The sequence below is a fragment of the Rhinatrema bivittatum genome, chromosome 13 (assembly GCF_901001135.1).
Source record: "Rhinatrema bivittatum chromosome 13, aRhiBiv1.1, whole genome shotgun sequence".
Classification (NCBI taxonomy): Eukaryota; Metazoa; Chordata; class Amphibia; order Gymnophiona; family Rhinatrematidae; genus Rhinatrema; species Rhinatrema bivittatum.
In genome coordinates this window covers 44,581,443-44,602,381 of record NC_042627.1, presented here as the reverse complement: position 1 = coordinate 44,602,381, position 20,939 = coordinate 44,581,443, and the positions used below count along the sequence as shown (strand labels likewise).

The following is a 20,939-nucleotide window of genomic DNA, read 5'->3' as shown; positions in this document are numbered from 1 at the left end:
ATACATAGTGAATCTGGACAAATCTGAGATCTTACCGATTAACATATTGCCAGACGATGCTCATCTATTGCAAATGCAACTCCCTTTCCGCTAGACCACTAAACCTATGAAATATCTTGGGGTATTTCTCTCTGCGGATGTGGATCAACTTTTTCATCTCAATTATACACCTTTACTAAAAAATATCGACCGTGACCTACTCCGCTGGAATCAGAACTCTCATTCTTGGCTGGGGAGGATTGCCATCATCAAAATGAATATTTTACCCCGTTTGCTATATTTGTTTCTCACTCTCCCAATACACCTATCCAACAATATCCTAAAAATTACACAAAGAAAGATCTTCGCATTCATTTGGAGGAAAAGACCACCTAGAATCTCACGATCTGTCCTCTATCGTCCAAAGATAAATGGGGGGCCGAGTGTACCCAACTTGGACTGGTACTATGCCGCTGCACAATTGAGAGCCATTCTCCACATTCATAATTGTTCATCGCACCCTACCCCGTGGCAGAGTATTGAGCAACACATGTTAGGGAACATGCCGCTTACAGCGATATTTTGGCAACCAAGAGCTACTTGGAGAAGCACCGCCATTGTACCTCCTTCGCTTCAAATAACCCTCCGAGTCTGGACGTGATGGAAGGAAAAATTGGTGGGGACTTTCCCTTACTATCACTCATCAGCTCTATTCCACAATTTACGTTTCCCTGCGGGATTATCTAAGGCAGCTTTTGCAATCTGGAAGAAACTTGGTATTACTACTATGGGAACACTAATCCAGCAGAACTCGGTTATACCCTTACCTGTCCTTATGGAACGCTATCCAGACATTCCATTCCCCTTTTTGGAATACGCACAATTAGCGCACTTTATTCGAGGGGAGCTGGCCTTATCTCATTTTAGTGCCTCTAAAACTCTGTTTGAATCGTTCTGTATGCAACCCAAAGTGGTGAAGGGGGCGGTCTCCAGGTTATACAAGCTCCTACAAGGAACATATACAACTAAGCTTCATTGTGCTCTCAAATGGGAACGAGATCTGAATTTCACGTGGTATGTGGAAAAGTGGGAAGATGTTTTTATAGCAGCGCGCAAGTGTTCGTTCTCTGCTCACCTGCAGGAACACTGTATGAAAATTCTTTATCAGTGGCACTATGTACCAGTTCGCTTAAACAAGATGTACTCAACTTCTACCACGACATGTTGGAGACAATGTGGACAAACGGGCACTTATTCACATATCTGGTGGGACTGCCCAGTAGTACGGTACAAGTCTATTGGACCATGGTGATCGAGTGGCTTTCCCGAGTTCTGGGACAAAGTGTTCCTAACGAACCTACTATAGTACTTTTGGGAGAGCCAGTTGAAAATTTTTCTCCTCACCTGAGTAGATTCTGCCAGCAAGTCTTTATTGTGGCTCGGATGGCCCTAGCGCTTCACTGGCGGCAGTCGAGCACTCCAACACTACAGATCATAGTGCGTCGACTTCAAGCCATTCGTCAACTAGAACATATTACTGCTCTCCGCAAAAAACGCCTAAATACTTATCAAGCTGTCTGGACACCTTTTGTTGAGTGGTATCACACTTACGATTCTTCACAACCATGAGTTAGGCCTCACACTTTCTTAACAGTTTCTCTATATGTCTGGGTAAAGTCCTTGGTTAACATTAAGTTGCATGCCATGTCATATGATATTGTATTATTTCCCCTTACTCAGCTGGAAGGTAGTAGCCCAGCGACAGATCGTTTTTGTTCATATTCTCGCTGTTCGTTGTTGTCCACATTAGCCAGCAAGCAAGCTGATTCTTTTCTTTTATTGTAATCTTACATTTACTTGTTAACAGTTTAGGACAGGTGCACGCAGTAGCTATTGTTATTAGCTATATTTTGCTTTCTTTTTTTATATTTTATCCAATTACATGTGCAGGTAGGTGGGTGGGGGGTGGGTGGGGCAGGATTGTTATGGGAAAAAATTTCTTTCTGATAATGTTTTACTTATTATTGTGATGTTTCTGTTTATTCCATTATCAATAAATGTTTCAAATTTTAAAAAAAAGTGCAGTCTCACCATGAAGCGATATAGAGGCATTATGACATTTTCTGTTTTATTAACCATTCCCTTCCCAATAATTCCTAACATTGTTTGCTTTTTTGAGCTTACTAGCAGTATACTATGATTAGAAAAGCAATTACTAATAGCCAAGCGACAATATTGTCAGAACCCTGCCAATATGAATCATACTCTATTTAATGCCACCCAAAATGCATTAACTGAACTCATTCACCAGAAAACAAAAAAGAGTTTACTTTATTACAAGTACAAACTCTTTCAATATGGCAATAAGGCAGGGAAACTTCTAGCTAAACTTGTACAATCTTGGGAAGGTAAGACACACATTTTAGCTTTAAAAGACAGCACAGGTCAGGTGAAACACTCTTCGAACGGCATAGGGGATATATTTTATTGATACTATCAGGATTTATATAGTTCTGAACCTTGTGAGGTCTCCTCCATACAGACCTATCTAGCTAAGACTGCCTTACCTCATGTGATGGAGGAAGATATGCAGCATTTAAATGCCCCATTTATACTCCCTGAACTGGTACTAGTGATTAAGTCCTCTGCTCTTTGCAAATCTCCTGGTCCAGGTGGCCTACCTAATGAATTTTATAAGATCTTATCTGACAATATGTCTGTTTGCCTTTGGCTAAGCGTTTTGAAACTCTTTCAGACCCCACTTTCATGGTTTGGACTGCCAACAAAGCTACCATAGTGGTTCTCCCAAAACCAGGGCGGGATCACACCCTGCCTATTTCTTATCAACCAATTTCACTTTTGAACTATGATATAAAGCTTTTGGCAAAGATTATAGCAGATCATCTGTCCTCTTTTTTGCTCAAGTTAATATCACCTGTGCAGGTGGGGTTTCTTAAGGGTAGACAGGCAGTTGTGAATATGAGGCAGGTGCTGGCTTCTATAGATTTTTCTCTCAAAAAACGCTTAAACCTATTAGTTTTGATGTGGAAAAAGCATTTGATAGGGTAAATTGGTTGTTTCTTTTTGAGGTTCTCAGAGAGTATGGCTTTCATGGCCAGTTTATGTCCTTTCTTACTACACTCTATTCTAACCCACAGGCTGCCATTTTTGTTAATGGGGAGATGTCTTAGGATTTTGTGTTATCTAGGGGAACACGCTAAGGGTGCCCTTTGTCACCGCTGCTTTTTTGTCTTGTCCTTGGATCCACTTTTAAGGATCTTGAATTCTTCAGCAGATATACATGGGATAGATTTTGGGAATACCACTTTCAAGCTGGCAGCTTTCACTGATGATCTATTGCTATACATTACAGATCCCCAATAATTCTTTACAAATGGCCTTGCAAGAAATTGAAGAATACGACCCACTTGCGGGTTTTTAAGTTGAACCTGAATAAATCGGAGGCTATGGCAATTGGCTCTTGGAACATTAATATCTGGGGAGATTGTTTTCCCCTTAAATGGGCTGGAAACCAAATTAAATACCTAGGTGTCTGGCTCTCCAGGGATCTCTCAACCCTCTATTCTATTAATATTTCTAGATTACAAGAGCGGACTGACAAGTCAGTGCTTGCTTGGCTACACCTGCCTTTGTCATTAATAGGCTGCATTCATTTACTTAAAATGACTATTGTTTTCCAATGGTTGTATGTTTTGGGGGTCTTACCTTTCTCTATCTCTGGATCCACTCTCAGAGGCTGCATGGGACATTTAGACGTTTTCTCTGGAAGGGTAAGAAACCTAGACTGACTTTGAAGGAGGTTTTGGGCGATCTGACTTTCAGCTGTATAATCATGCAATTAACCTTAGGCATATTGGAGACTGGATGCTGAACATGAACTTTTATTCGGATACTGACTTGGAAGCAAATCTGATTTTCCCTATTTCTCTTAGGTTTATACTCCAGGTCAATTATTCTCTTGCTCTCAATGGGGCGGATTTTAAGAGCCCTGCTCGCCGGTGAGCCTATTTTACATAGGCCTACCGGCGCGTGCAGAGCCTCGGGACTCGCGTAAGTCCCGGGGTTTTCGGAGGGGGCGTGTCAGGGGCGTGTCGGGGGTGGGACCGAGCGCAGCGGCGTTTTCGGGGCGTGTCGGGAGCATTCCGGGGGCGGGCTCGGGGCGTGGCTACGGCCCGGGGCGGTCCGGGGGCGTGGCCGCGCCCTCCGGACCCGCCCCCAGGTCGCGTCCCGGCGCGCTAGCGGCCCGCTGGCGCGCGGGGATTTACTTCTCCCTCCGGGAGGCGTAAATCCCCCGACAAAGGTAAGTGAGGGGTTTAGACAGGGCCGGGCGGGGTGGGTTAGGTAGGGGAAGGGAGGGGAAGGCAAAGGAAAGTTCCCTTCGAGGCCGCTCCGATTTCGGAGCGGCCTCGGAGGGAACGGAGGTAGGCTGCGCGGCTTGGCACGCGCCGGCTATTTGGAATCGATAGCCTTGCGCGCGCCGATCCCGGATTTTAGCGGCTACGCGCGTATCTACTAAAATCCAGCGTACTTTGTTTGCGCCTGGAGCGCCAACAAAAGTACGCCTATTCGCGGTATTTGAAAATCTACCCCAATATGTACAATCTCAATTTTTGTTTTTCCTCTTCGCAGAAAGAGGCGGTGGCTCACATCCAGAGCTCTTTTGTTTTTTTATCTTCTTTTCTACCAATTCGGGGGAATGTGGGCTTTCCTCCGGGCCTAGATCTTTCCCAATTCCAAGCTTGGGAATTGAAGAGGTTAACTTTTCTTCATCAATTGTTTAAAGTCAAAGGGTCCATCATGCCTTTTCCTCATATATGTACATGGTTTCACTTGTCCTCGAAAGACCTTTTCTTCTACTATCAAATTTGTCACTGTGCACAGACCCTTAATGTCACCAATCTTCAGAATCCAATTTGGCAATTTCTCTTGGACTTGTTTGATACAGAAGACCCTAGTCAACACTCAATATCTTTTTTTTTAAAAGCGTTGGCAAATAAGTTTGTCTTGGACCTTGGACAATGCCAGGGCTAAGTGGCAGCAAGAGTTGTGGACCCAATTTCCATTCTCAACCTATGTTGCTAGCATTTCTGCTGTCTGTACCATCACCTGCAATGTTTCAATGAGAGAAACTAGATAAAAAATACTTTACAGACTGTATATTTCACAACATCAAGTCCATCTAGCTAAGTTTACTAACTGTGATATGCACAAAATGTAACCTGGGAGTTGCTCATTTGGGTTATTCCCTATGGGACTATGGCCAGGTTCAGACTTTCTGGAAAAAGGCGCTTCTGTACGCTGGCACTATATTGGATCTCTACATACCTCTTTCACCTCAGACAGTATTATTTGGCATATTTTCTACATCATTTTTGGGAACTTTGAATCAAACATTATGGATCAATATAGTTTTTATTTTGGCAGCCACAGCTATTCTTCATGTCTGGTGACAACTAGATGAGACCTCAGTGACCCAGTGGCACAATTGTATTCACAATCTATTGACTATGGAAATGCTTTTGTGCAAGCACTCCTCTTCCTTTCAGCTAAAAAAAAAAAAAAAAAAAAAAGAACATTGGATGCTTGGTTGCCTTATCTAATGTCTTTACTGCACAGAGCTCAGAGCCAAATATTGAATGCTATATATTACTAACTCATGTTTGGTACTGGATATACTTGCCTTCTCGGAGGGAGGGGTTAAGTTAGGATAGGTTCCTATGTCATAAGAACATAAGAAATAAGAACATAAGAAATTACCATGCTGGGTCAGACCAAGGGTCCATCAAGCCCAGCATCCTGTTTCCAACAGAGGCCAAAACCAGGCCACAAGATCCTGGCAATTACCCAAACACTAAGAAGAACCCATGCTACTGATGCAATTAATAGCAGTGGCTATTCCCTAAGTAAAATTGATTAATAGCCATTAATGGACTTCTCCTCCAAGAACTTATCCAAACCTTTTTTGAACCCAGCTACACTAACTGCACTAACCACATCCTCTGGCAACAAATTCCAGAGCTTTATTGTGCGTTGAGTGAAAAATAATTTCTCCAATTAGTCTTAAATGTGCTACTTGCTAACTTCATGGAATTCCCCCTAGTCCTTCTATTATTCGAAAGTGTAAATAACTGAGTCACATCTTTTCATTCAAGACCTCTCATGATCTTAAAGACCTCTATCATATCCCCCTCAGCTGTCTCTTCTCCAGCTGAACAGCCCTAACCTCTTTAGCCTTTCCTCATAGGGGAGCTGTTCCATCCCCTTTATCATTTTAGTTGCCCTTCTCTGTACCTTTTCCATCGCAACTATATCTTTTTTTAGATGTGGCGACCAGAATTGTACACAGTATTCAAGGTGCGGTCTCACCATGGAGCGATACAGAGGCATTATGACATTTTCCGTTCTATTAACCATTCCCTTCCTAATAATTCTTAACATTCTATTTGCTTTATTGGACTGCTGCAGCACACTGAGCCGACGATTTTAAAGTACTATCCACTATGATGCCTAGATCTTTTTCCTGGGTGGTAGCTCCTAATATGGAACCTAACATTATGTAACTACAGCAAGGGTTATTTTTCCCTATATGCAACACCTTGCACTTGTCTACATTAAATTTCATCTGCCATTTGGATGCCCAATCTTCCAGTCTTGCAAGGTCCTCCTGTAATGTATCACAGTCTGCTTGTGATTTAACTACTCTGAATAGTTTTGTATCATCCGCAAATTTGATAACCTCACTCGTCATATTCCTTTCCAGATCACTTATATATATATTGAAAAGCACCGGTCCAAGTACAGATCCCTGAGGTACTCCACTATTTACCCTTTTCCACTGAGAAAATTGACCATTTAACCCTACTCTCTGTTTCCTGTCTTTTAACCAGTTTGTAATCCATGAAAGGACATCGCCTCCTATCCCATGACTTTTTAGTTTTCTTAGAAGCCTCTCATGAGGGACTTTGTCAAACGCCTTCTGAAAATCCAAATACACTACATCTACCGGTTCACCTTTATCCACATGTTTATTAACCCCTTCAAAAAAATGCAGTAGATTTGTTAAGCAAGACTTCCCTTGGGTAAATCCATGTTGACTGTGTCCCATTAAATCATGTCTTTCTATATGCTCTATGATTTTGATCTTGAGAATAGTTTCCAGTATTTTCCTGGCACTGAAGTCAGGCTCACTGGTCTATAGTTACCCGGATCGCCCCTGGAGCCTTTTTTAAATATTGGGGTTACATTGGCCACCCTCCAGTCTTCAGGTATAATGGATGATTTTAATGATAGGTTACAAATTTTAACTAATAGATCAGAAATTCATTTTTTAGTTCCTTCAGAACCCTAGGATGCATACCATCCGGTCCAGGTGATTTGCTACTCTTTAGTTTGTCAATCTGGCCTACTACATCTTCCAGGTTCACAGTGATTTTGTTCAATTCGTCTGACTCATCATCCCTGAAAACCATCTCCGGAACTGGTATCTCCCCAACATCCTCATTAGTAAACACGGAGGCAAAGAATTCATTTAGTCTTTCTGCAATGGCCTTATCTTCCCTAAGAGCCCCTTTAACCCCTCTGTCATCTAATGGTCCAACCGACTCCCTCTCAGGTTTCTTGCTTTGGATATATTTTTAAAAAAGTTTTTATTATGAGTTTTTTGCCTCTATGGCCAACTTCATTTCAAATTCTCTCTTCGCCTGTCTTATCAATGTTTTACACTTACCTTGACAATGCTTATGTTTTATCCTATTTTCTTCAGATGGATCCTTCTTCCAATTTTTAAGGATTTTTTTTGGCTAAAAATAGCCCTCTTTCACCTCACCTTTTAACCATGATTGTAATCGTTTTGCCTTCCTTCCACCTTTCTTAATGTGCGGAATACATAAAAATACATAAAATCTGCACATGAATAATGTAAAAAGTTGCATCAACGTGTGATATGTATTAGGGTACAATATGTACCATATATTTCAAGCCACCTTTGTTTTTATTGTGCATTGTTAATAAACAAATTTCAACATTAAATAGCCTGGCTGCATGCACATTTGCAGATTTTGTGGCGCACACATGTGCACAAATGACACCTACTACGTAAATTGGGAGGATTTTAAAAGGGGCGCACACAGACACTATTCCCGGTTTTACCAATTTCAACCCCCCCTGGTTTGATAGCCTTCACTCACCCCAGTTATCCCCGACCCTTAAAACCCCGCAGAGCTGCCTAGTTTTCATTAAATTTTAACTTACAAGGCATCCAGAGCAGAAGTAAAGTTACGTGGCAGGGGGCGTCCGCGCACACCAGATGTCACCAATATTTACGCGCACATCTTAAGCTCATGTCCTGAGACACCCATGCTTCTTTTGCGCACTGCAGGGAATACGCACATAGCAGCTTTTAAAAGCCACTTGGCGCGTGCTAGCCCAACTTCTTTGCACTACATCCCCTAATTAATGCACGCATCAGGCTTTTAAAATTCACCTCAAAGTTTGTACCAAACCACATGTACTACTTGACACCCAAATCGTTATGCCCTTTCTACTGAATGAAACTTCCTATGATAATTTAATCCTACAGAGCAGTAGCCATGTTATGTTTTCAATATACATTAAGACATATTCAAGAAAACATTATGAAAATGTCAATGCCAATTATTTCCGTATTGAAAGACTTTTGTACTTGAAACAAAATGCTTTTTCCAGAGGCTTCCATTACTAGAAAATCTCAGATTCTATATCTCAATGACATATATGAGAACTAAGCATTGCTGCCACCATCAAAATTGGGTGCTGGAACACAATAAAGATTTGCACAAAACTTTGAGGAGATTCATTAGAAGAAATTGAGGGTCCATAGCATTAACGAAGTTAGATGGACTGATGCAGGGGAAAAGTTGAAGGCCTGTAAGCCAGAGGCGAGACACCATCAAAGAGGCCACAGACTGGAAGTTGTGGTGTGTTCTCATGGAGCCTTATGAGCCATCTGAAGGGTGAAGAGGATTCAGTGAAGGAAATGCATTGCTGATTGCACCATTAGAACAGGACAACCAATAATTTTCACAGTCCTAACTCCCCAAACTGTAAACTTAATTAAACAGCTTTGCATTACAAAAAAGGAGAACTAGGAAAAAGACCAAAATATGTGGTAACAGTTGGAAGATAGCAGTCAATACTCCTGTTCTATTATCCAAAGCACAACATGTGAAAAATGCAGAAAAAGGCTTCTTAAGGTGTACTTTCATCGTATTCTGTCTAGAATTCTATCACAGGTTAATGTTCTATAATATCTGTGAAAATTATAATGCGGCATAACATGGAACAGATGTTAACACCGTTCAGTGGCCCAGCTGGGTAGAAGGTAACATCTGTTCCAGTTACCATATTAAGTTCCTATCAGTCATCATCAAAGGTGCAGTTACTCAGATGTGGAGCCATCCTTAGGAGGAGGAGAATTGGGGCAATCACCCAGTTTCCTGCAACCTCACGGTAAGACCCACCGTCAACAACTGGCTGTGAGATTCAGTCACAGTGTGGTCCTCTGCCCTTCCCCATCCTCTATCCTTCTGGCAGTACTTTCAGCTGATGGAGCCTCCTCTGCCACAATCATGGCATGAGAAAAGCAGCAGTGTGTGTGTGTGGGGGGGGGGGGTGGAGGTTGGGAGAGAAAAAGACACCACTCGTGGTATTCTCTCTCCCCTCCCTCCTCTTTTTCTCTTCTCCCTTCCCTACTAATGCTTTTTTTCAGATTTACATTCAGAAACATTATTGTCATGGCAAATCTGTGCATGCCTTGTCAAAGTAGCAGAGTAAAGAAGTAGCCTAGTGCTTAGAGCAGCAGTCTATGAGCCAGGAAAGCCAGGATACAAATTCCACTGACACCGCTTATGGCCTTGGAAAAGTCACAGTACCTTCCATTGCCTCAAGTACAAACATAGGAACCGATTTAATAAAACATAAGCTAAAATCAAAATTACATTTAGCATGGGTTTTACTTAATAACAAACGTTAAAAACAGGGGTCACCATGGGATGCAAATAGAGCAGGAGTTTAAAAAAAAAAGGCACACTAAGAGAAAAAAAGTACACTAAAATGTGAGTTAACCTGACAAATCTGCATAAATGCAGAAAAATGCTTTAAAGCAGTAGTAAGAAGATTGTGACTGTACTGACTAATCTACGAAATATATTTAATGGAACTGCGGAATATAGAATGAATGAATAATAACTGCTTGAAGTTGAAAGCAGTGTGACCAAAATGACCTTGCATGCAAGATCAGCACTGGGCATCCCGACTTAGGCACAATCTCACATGCAAGGCATGCCAAGTGAACTCAAAGGGTAAGCTGTCTAGGGTGGGTGCCTACCGCCAAACATTATGCACTTTGGTTCTGTGCATCCCTAAGTTCCCATTCCAGAAAGCATTGCAATCCAAACTGATTCATTTGGATAGTCATATATCTTCATCCTTTGCCAGTTCATTATGTTTTTGACCTGAAGAAGGAAGTGTAATTTCTAAAACCTAATCAAGAAACATAGTAAGTTAATCCTATCAAACAGTATCACCTTTTATTTATTCTGTTGACCTTTTATTTCCCCATATTCAAATGCACTAAAACGGCAACCACTTTATCGCAATTCCCAGCAGATTTGCTGGAAATCCACTGTGAATTTGTAATTTATTTTATTTATTTATTTGTTTTTATATACCGTTGTTCGATCTGGCATATCACAATGGTTTACAGTATAACATTAGGTCTAATAAAAGTTAGGCATCTTATTTTACATTATAACTTTGTATTGTTTGTAACAATATAACTTAGGTTACTAGTAGTAATAACATTTCTTCAAATTCACATCAATTTCTTCAAATTTACATCAAAGTTTTAACAATAGTAATCAGAATTTACCAGCAAATATGGGAAAGATATAAAAATATAACGTAACTCAAACCAGGCAACATTTTGTGAACTATATAAAAGAAAACAGTGCCCTTGGTTTGATTTCTAGAGATTTATCTCATTATGGACTCAAAACCTTCCTTTCCTAGGTATTAAGCTAATCCTGTAAAAAAGAGAGATGCTCCAGTTTACCATTTTTTTTCTGTGCGGGCTGTGATTATCTGAAGTCCACTGTTCTGTGCTGCAACTTGCTTCTGACGAGAAACAAACGTGATAAGCAGGTTTCAAACAATCTAGGCAGGAGGTGACAAGAGAGTGGATAAGAGACCTTGGGAAAGAAAGAGATGGATTCTGGCGACATAACTGAGAAAGAAACACACGTCTGGCAGTTCTCTCAAGAGAAGGATGAAGTGCCAATACTCAGTGATTACAGCTTCTTGGATCCTAAGGTTGCCTTCCTTTGAAATGGCTGCAATCTTAAGAACATAAGAACATAAGAACATAAGAAAATGCCATACTGGGTCAGACCAAGGGTCCATCAAGCCCAGCATCCTGTTCCAACAGTGGCCAATCCAGGCCATAAGAACCTGGCAAGTACCCAAAAACTAAGTCTATTCCATGTAACCATTGCTAATGGCAGTGACTATTCTCTAAGTGAACTTAATAGCAGGTAATGGACTTGTCCTCCAAGAACTTATCCAATCCTTTTTTAAACACAGCTATACTAACTGCACGAACCACATTCTCTGGCAACAAATTCCAGAGTTTAATTGTGCGTTGAGTAAAAAAGAACTTTCTCCAGTATGCCATATGCCATACTGGATCACACTGGATCACACAGTATGCCATATGCCATACTGGATCACACCAAGGCTCCATGAAGCCCAGTATCTCTTGTGTTTTGCAGATAATGTTTTGTATTCCACTGGGACTGTAATAAAGTTGGTTCAGGTGTCTGAACAGATCTGGAGGTGTGGTATAATTGTGAAAGCTGCAAAGATTACTGGACTAGCTTACTGTATTTTACACAAGTCAGCCATGAGTCATACTTTTCCAGGTGACACTGAGCAGAACTAGAAAACACAGCAAGTAAGAATCAAGCCCAATGACAAATCATAGCAGATTAATTTTCCTGTAAGTACCATTTTTATACATATGTCCAAAGTGGCACACCTCAGGGCAGCTGGCATCATTTTTTATAGGAACTGGCCGGGGCAGGAGTGAACAGTCGGTACTTCTGCTCCTTTCTTCATGATCGACCCCATGGAAGGAGTAAGTGGGAGGCAAAAAAGGTTCACGGCCCCAGCAAATTTTTTGGAGCAGGTCGGAAGGGCCCAGGGAGACCTAAGCTAGGCTTGGCTCAGCCCAGTTGGGTAAGTCCAGGCCCTGCAGCTTTCATGTGGGTGGGATGGTCTTGGAGAGACCCCTGTCTATTTTTATTTTGGGATATTTTTGGTTTTTTTAATGTTTATTTCAGTATGGGATACAAACCAGTCTGAAAGAGCCTAGTGGTTAGAGCAGTGGACTGTGAACCAGGAGACCAGGGTTCGAGTCCTGCTGTCACTCCTTGAGTCCTTGGGCAAGTCACTTTACCCTCCATTGCCTCAGGTAAAAACTTAGGGGGTCATTTACCAAAATGCGATAAGGTGTTTTCGCATGTGTTAAAGGGCTTATTGCATGCGAAAAGCCCCGTTAACGCATGCGATAGGCCCTTACCGCATGCGAAAACGTGTTTAACGCATGCGATCACACCATATCATATGGTGCGATGCAAATTCAGAAAATAGGAGGAGTTAGGGGCGGAGAGTGGGCTGGGTTAGCCTGTCTGCAAAGAGCTATCGCACAGCTGTAACGCCGATTTTAACTACACCTCTTTGAATTGCGTTAGCTGCCGTGACCGTGCGGTAAGGTTTCATTGCCCTTTGTGATGTCTCCCGTAAGGCCTATTTCAGGTGAATTGAAGGGGAGAGAGAGAGAGAGAGAGAGAGAGAGAGAGAGAGAGAGACTCGCCATAATGTAATTTCCATAGGTAGGTATTTGTATCCCTATGGTAGGCCCATCTAGTAACTCGAGGTGGGGATTAGGTAAGAGTGTAGGGGGTTAGGGGCCACTTTGACATTGTACATGACACCTACAAACAGAACAGTGGTCTCATGAAGATTTGATGACCTTTGGAGTGAGGAAACTCACTCCAAGATGAGATTTGGGCAAGGTTCTCTCAACCTAGCTTGATGGACTCTCTACCTGGGTAACATCAAGCTAGGTTGAGAGAACCTTGCCCAAATCTCATCTTGGAGTGAGTTTCTTCACTCCAAAGGTCATAAAATCTTCATGAGACCACTGTTCTGTTCGTAGGTGTCACGTAGAATGTCAAAGTGGCCCCTAACCCCCTACACTCTTACCTAATCCCCACCTCGAGTTACTAGGTGGGCCTACCATAGGGATACAATTACCTACCTATGGGCCATGACATTATGGCCAGTCTCTCTCTCTCTCTCTCTCTCTCTCTCTCTCTCTCTCTCTCACTCAACAATGGTCCCCCAGTGGTTGAATGCAGGAAATACAACAGGTCGGCACTTATCACAGAATCTGAAAAGAGTATGGCAATTTGCGCTAACTTAGCTCTTCGCACAGGTAATTAGCGCAAATTGCAATAAATGCTTTATTAGCATAAACATGCCCCTTTTGCTATCGCATGCGGTACTTACCGCATTTTGATAAATCCAGGCCTTAGATTGTGAGACCTCTGGGGATAGAGAAATACCCACAGTACCTGAATGTAAACCGGTGTGATATCTCGATTGAGATCGAATATCGGTATATTAAAAAAAAAAAATAAAAGCAAAACAAAATAAGTCCCTGAAACGAAAAAACAAACCAAATCAAAATTCTTTGCCCTGTACATCCCTATTACGAATTCCTTTATCAAGTCATAAAAAAAACAAAAGGAGCAGGTCAGAACAAAAGATGACTAAACATACAAGAGAATCGTATTACATTAAAAATGGAGGTGTGAATAGAAAGGAGAAGTGGGGGGACTGATGTGTTAGCAGAATCATAAAAATGTGACAGAGAGCCCCATCACTGTCTGTTAAATCCTTTCAAGTTAGTTTTGAAGTGTTTGCTGATTTTCACTTCAAAATGTCTTATATTCCTAGATTATTCTGAATTTCCCTTTTAGCATCCTGATAAGCTCATTGACGCAGCGGTGTGATCCAAATAATTGCCCTCCCCCCCCCCCTTCTCCATGCATGATCAGAAAGAGGAGCAGCAGCAAGGTCTTGCTTATGACCGCAAGCCCTAGCTACCTTTTGGACCATAGACTAGTTGTAAAGAGAGAGAGAGAGAGAGTGTGTGTGTGAGTGTGTGAGTGTGTGTGTGAGTGTGTGAGTGTGTGTGTGTGTGTGTGTGTGTGTGTGTGTGTGTGTCAGGAGGAAGACTGCGGTCATGGTGTTTGATATCTTTTGCTGACAGTGTAGCACAATAGAGTGCCTGCTGAGACTTACGCTGCCGTGGTGAGTGGATGGGTTTCCTTAGTGTTCATGGTTCTCTCAGCCTTGGTATCCAAAGGGAAATGTTGCCCAGCACAGAGGTCAGATTGTTTAGCAGACTCCTGCCATGGTAACAGCTATGTATTAACATTTAAATGAGTTCAGCATTGACTTTCCAGTTTTCATTCCCAGTGTGTTGTTCAAAGAAACAATAACAACACACTTAGACAGTACTTTACAGGTCCTGCCACACTCACAGATATTTGAAAAATATTTTACAAAATAGATTTTTTGTGGTATCTATGGTACCAGGGTTGCCCCTGAGGAAGCCTTAATTGGCAAAACAAGGGCCTTGTTGAGGCTGTTTATCTGCCAACCCGGGACATAAGAGACGACAGTTTGTCTTCTATGTGTGGGTATGAGAGAGAGAGAGAGAGAGAGCGAGAGCATGGGGGTGAGAAGCCTGTGTGTGTATGGAAAAGCATGGTAGTGAGAAGCCTGTCTGTGTATGTATGAGAGGTTGTATGGCATTGGAGGGAGTTTGTTTTGCTGTCACTGAGGTGGTACCAGCATTTGAATTATTTTTTTCACATGCCCTAGTTCTGTTCTGCACCTGTTGCAAATCTTAAGTTCTTATAATGATTATTATGATTATTGCTGTTTTATTGTAGTTATATTCTTCTCTGCATTTTTGGAAAAAGGATTCATAAAGGAATACATTTATATTTGTTTTATTTCATAATTGGATCTGATGTTTGTGTTAAACTTCTGTTACTTTTTACATGATGTGTATTTATAAACTGCAATGAATATAAAATAAATTAATAGAGATTAATAAGGTATTTTTAATGCTGGTAAGTGCTTGAAACAATACAATTAAAATATTTTAAAGCATCACTCATGATTAACTACCTAGAAATCCATTGTCAGATGCACTCTAAGACATTATTTATTGATGAGTACAAATAGAAGGGCCTAGACTTATATGTCAACTGCCCACCCATTTTAACCTTGGGCCCACCCAAAAATTAATTTCTGGCTACGCTACTGCTCTAGAAGGAAGAAGCTTTGGGGTACATTTTAAAAGAGAGCACCGCACGCGAACAAAAGTATGCTGGATTTTATAAGATACGCGCGTAGCCGCGCGTATCTTATAAAATCCGGGGTCGGAGTGCGCAAGGGGGTGCACATTTGTGCAACTTGCGTGCGCCGAGCCCTGCGCGCGCTGCCCATTCCCTCCGAGGCCGCTCCGAAATCGGAGCGGCCTCGGAGGGAACTTTCCTTCCACCCCCCCCCCTTGCACCTTCCCCTCCCTTCCCCTACCTAACCCACCCTCCTGGCCCTATCTAGACCCCCCCCCCCACACACACCTTTATCAGAAAAGTGAGTAAGTTACTACTGCCTCCAGGCAGTAGTAACTTACTCACGCCGGCGCAGCAGGCCCCAACACAGGCCGCTGTGTCGGGGCACTCGGCCACGCCCCCGGACCGCCCACACGCCCCCGAACACGCCCCCAATCCAAAACCATGCCCCCGACTGCCCCTTTTTGCAAGCCCCGGGACTTACACGCGTCCCAGGGCGCGTGCAGGGGGGTTTTAAAAGGGTTACACGCGTACCTTATGCGCGTAACCCTTTTAAAATCCGGCCCTTTGTGCACATGTGGGATACATTCATCTATTGGCTGAGGCAAGGTATTGTTGAGAGGCAGGATAATATTGGGGGCTGTGATAGAAGTAGCAAATAGCCAGACTATGTTGATATCTCCCTGATGGGCATTTTGGGAATTTACCATGTACCTCCTGCCTGGTACACAACTGCTGCAACCAGTCAACCCTTCAGATGGTGCAGCTCCTGAGCCACCTCCTTGAAGTTCTTAATCTATACAGAGGAGAAGAAGGAATACAGTGCTCTTAGTTTAATATTGCAGGTTCTGTGTCCTCCTCAATGGCATGTTTCTATTCATACTTATATCAAATAGCAACTTGACATTCACTTTTTATTATTAAATTTAGGCTGTCTCTGAACAATTTCCCTTATTATGTACAGGCCATCATACCACCCACACTGAGGTTACTTATATTATTTTTTCACCTTTCAGTCCAAGTACAGTCTTTTTTGTAAATTAATTTTTATATTGCACTTAAAAATAAATTGCTTCCCTGTTATTCCTATGAAGAGAAGTATCTTGCTCAATGTCCATCATAAAAATCCATTTATGATGAAATAGGCATATTTTAATGTGATAAGTATGCTGTGTCACAATGATAGCGGGACATATATTTAATTGGACAGCTGGGATCTATTGATATAATATGTGTTGCTCGATATATAATTATTATTTGGATCATTAGGATGGAAATTCATTCAAATTTAATGACACATAATTTGAGAGACTAATTCAGCAAGTGTAATATGTTAATTTGCTTTCTTAAAGAAACAATGTCTGGCCAATTGGGATGTGCGATGTAACGCCCTGCTTTGATGCATACCAACCAACCAATAAAAAAAAATGGCCGCCTTACTGACATGAGAATAGCTTGCCACTGATCATGCTGAGTAATGGAGGTGCACGAGATGAAAATCTACGTATGTATTGATGTGTATAACATTTTATAAAAATCTTGTTAAATGGAAAAGTATGTTTGTTTGTATTGTTTGATAATGTGTCCCGTGTATTTGCAGGAGGGAGGCCAAACTGACCATGTCGCTGGTGGTAAAATTTGGCTGTCTTGTGGGGAGGCAGATGGGGTGGAGAGCCATTTTGAAATGAGCCCAGCCCAGGACAATTGACATATGCCTCATTCAAAGGTTTCTGAGCACATGCTAAATCCTGTGCATACCGCAAAGTACATTCCTACTTTAAGTGGCAGAGTTATGTGGATTTTAAAACCTGCGCCAATGGAGTTCTAAAATACTATATCAGTTTATGGGGCTGTGCGGAGATGCTTGAAAGTTACCTTCCCTGAGTGTACTAAATTGGAAAAGCAACATAAATAAAGTCCCTTTTGTTGAATGTTAACTGTGGGGATCCTGTGATATGTACTGGCATGGTTTGCAGCAGAGTGACTTGCAGGCTTATGAGTCAATTTCCGCTTTCAGAGTTTCTGTTTGAAGTTTGCTTCTTATGAGTTGTTCTTTTAGGTCTGGTGGTTGCTGGAAGGCTAGCACTGGAGGAGCAGATAATATTTCTTTTAGCGATTCTTCCTTCCAGAATAGGTATTATACTGATTTTCTCAATATTTTAAGCTTTGGGTTACATGTTGCTAAAAGGGGTACCTGTTCTGTAGTTTTCCTTTGCAGTCAGTTTGTTTAGGGTATTTTAAATTAAGACACAATCCTCCTGGAAATTGTTTTAGGGTTTGAAAGATTCAGTTAAGGCTTTGTGGTGTTTGCCCTGTCTTTTGGTTCTGATCATATGTAGTGATTGTGTGTGACTTGGCTGCGTACAATAGGCCTTTTTTTGAAGGATGGAGGCTGGAACTATGAAAAGAGTTGATTGTGGCAGAAAGCCTTAGTGCAAGAACCTCTGAGATAACAGCACTGAACTGGGTTACGAAACACATTTTGCATCCTATAGAACACTTGAAAGCAAGACTAAAGCTGTAGCTGCCTGTTGAAATATGCCAGACCTATTAGGAGTTAAGAAAAGAAAAAAAAACCTATTGGTTAAATGGGAAACCTAATATTATTCTGACTGGAAAAGTACCCTTACATTACTTAGCATTACTAAGATCATGGCTAGGAACAGTGCATTTATACAGGGAAGTACTTAGGTGTATAGCATGCAACTTCCAATGTCATTATTGCCAAAAAGACTACTGTTAAGAAAAGCAGGAGCTATTTTTTTATCTAGGCTAGGCCTCGTTTTAATAGGACTGCTCAACAGTAGCCCTAATAATTTCACCGTCTAAAATTGGAAACTTAATTGAGGCAAAAGAAAAAGGTATGAAATACTTCCTCTGTCAATATTCACAACATAGTGCTGATGTTGATATAATTTAGCACCTGGATTTCATAAATTATATTAAAAAAAAAAAAGACATTGCTGCTAAAATCAAAGCAACAAGGAACAAAAATGACACCATGCTCTCCAGAAAACACTATTGACCTTCTCAAAGGTGTAGACTAGGATCCTTGCTAACGTTGTTCTTGGTTGGGAGGAAGGTAAGAAATGCTTTATGGAAAGGTGTTCATAGTAAGTTTAAATAGAAATGGGCCAAAAGGGACAGTGGAAGCACTAGGTGGCCACTTAAAATGCCACACTATTGAGGGACAAATTTCTAAATACCATCACCATACCACGGCAATGAGTTGCTGTAGCCTGGATTGTTGCAAACAAGCAGGCAAATTGGCAGAAAGATTTTTTTCCAGAGGATATCCGTATGGTGCGGTGTACAAAGCTTTTAAGAGAGCATGGCACTCTCCACGAACAGCTCTATTGGAATACAAAACACACGATCCGGTAACTGCAGATATATGTGTCCTCACACATACGGAAAAATCCTACTTAATTGTCAAAAGCATTCAACGTCATTGGCATATCCTTCAGCTGCATCATGCATTCACTGACTTGCCACTTTTTGCGTATCAACGGAGCAAAAACTTAAAAGACAGTGTAGTACATGCGTCTGTGACCCCATGTGATACTGTTCGCCCGCAAGGAATGCACACGGCCTGTGGCAACTGCGATATGTGCTCCATCACTTTAGTGGGACCGTCATGGCAACATCCCAAAACGGGTTATATCTATTATAAACGATCAGTTACTACCTGCAACTCCACGTTTGTTATATACCTTATACAGTGTCCTTGCAAATTAATCTATGTGGGTAGAACTAGCAGAAAAATAAAAACTCGTCTTTTTGAACATCGGAGCCGCTTGAACACACTCAGTATGGAGGCACCTATAGTAACGCATTGTACCACTTTGAACCATACGTTCGACCAACTCCGCTGGACCATCCTTGAACGTATTATACCTAACACCCGTGGTGGTGATACCAATCAAATTCTTAACATGCGTGAGCAGTGGTGGATTTTTTCCTTGGCATCCACATCACCTAATGGTCTGAACGACTCTGTTGAATGGACATCGCTTATCTAGTAATTCCGTTCATACTGATTTGATTGTCTCTGACGTCGTAATTAATAATTAATGAGTTCCTCCTACTGCGGTAGGTATATAATTACTGAGTAAAATGGCGGATCCGGCTGCCCGAACGATAGCTGCAGCCTAGTAGCAGAGCAGAGCGGCAGTGCTTGGAATCGTAGGTATTAAGTTTTGCGGTCTTCACTTTTTGCAGTTAAATAAGGAATTGTTAACTGTGCATTTCTATTTTTAGTAGTGGCATTGTGAGGCCCCTGAGGAAGCTGGTGCAAGAAACACGAGCCGTGTCGGGCTATTGCCAACAACTGTATCCTTACTGCACTCCCCGCTACCATGCTACGATAAGTAAAATGTTAACTGCCTAACTTTTTGCTATGTAATTGACACAAGTTGTCTTTACTTTCATCCCACAACAAAGAGACCAATGATTTGATCTTTGATGACGGTGCACTTCGCAAAGCTATCACCGCACAACTAGAGTGGCGTTCTGGGCACTGCACAGGTAACCCAGCCACATTTGTATGAGGTCTCTTTGTTTGCAACAATCCAGGCTACAGCAACTCATTGCCGTGGTATGGTGATGGTATTTAGAAATTTGTCTATTTAAGATTCCATCTCTCTGACAGTTTTTTGGTATCTTTAGTACACTATTGAGGGAGGCACATCAATTGCATTTCTTTCTTCTCTCCTGCACAGGCACTCATAGCATGACTTCCTCTTCCGGGCCTGCACAGCCAGTAAGGAGAAGATGCAATTGACACTGCCTAGGAGCAGCAGAAGCAGTGACAGAAGAAAGAAGCAGCTGTAGAGACAGAGCACAGTGGGCCCATGCAGCTGAAGAAAGCAGGAGCAGTGTGAGCCTGCACAATGCAAAGAAAGAGGATGAGTTCTATCAATTGCACGGTCAAAAGGAGGAGGCTGAATGTGTGAATGAGAATGCATATGAGTGACAGCGAACAAGGGTATGAGTAAGCATGTATATGAGTGAAAGAGGGATTGTGTGAGAGAGTTTGTGTGTGTGTGTGAGAAAGAGAGTGCATATGTGAGCAACTGTGTGTGAGAAAGAATGGACGTGTTTGTGTATGAGAGAGAAAGGAGAACATTTATGGACAACACCACCTCTTCCCCCTCTCAATCCACAACAATCTCTAGGCAACTGGAAATCAAAAGTTCCCAGGTATGGACAGAGGGGGGATTCTTTTATCCATATTAGATTTAGTTGAGTGTCTTCTGTTTTAAAATATTTTGCTGGTGTTTGGAAATATTTTAAATCTATAAACTACTTAGAATTTTTTGATTTGGGTCTAGAAAACCCAAAAATAAATACATAGATATTGATGGAAAGACCCTAGATGTTTGCAACTTTGTGGAGCGTCCCCGCTCAGATAATAATTATGGTGGAACTGATTGGCTCTCCAATGCAAGATGCACTTCTTTTTGGGCT

General features: G+C 41.7%; 1 long non-coding RNA gene across 1 annotated transcript in view; it reads left to right on the top strand.

Moving 5' to 3' along the window:
- LOC115074895 overlaps positions 1–20,939 on the top strand; it is a 77,339-nt gene that overhangs the window by 42,508 nt on the left and 13,892 nt on the right. Inside the window, exons 3-4 of the long non-coding RNA XR_003852362.1 lie at positions 16,823–16,974; positions 20,192–20,349. This is a non-coding gene — a long non-coding RNA (uncharacterized LOC115074895). The remainder of the gene's footprint in view (positions 1–16,822; positions 16,975–20,191; positions 20,350–20,939) is intronic.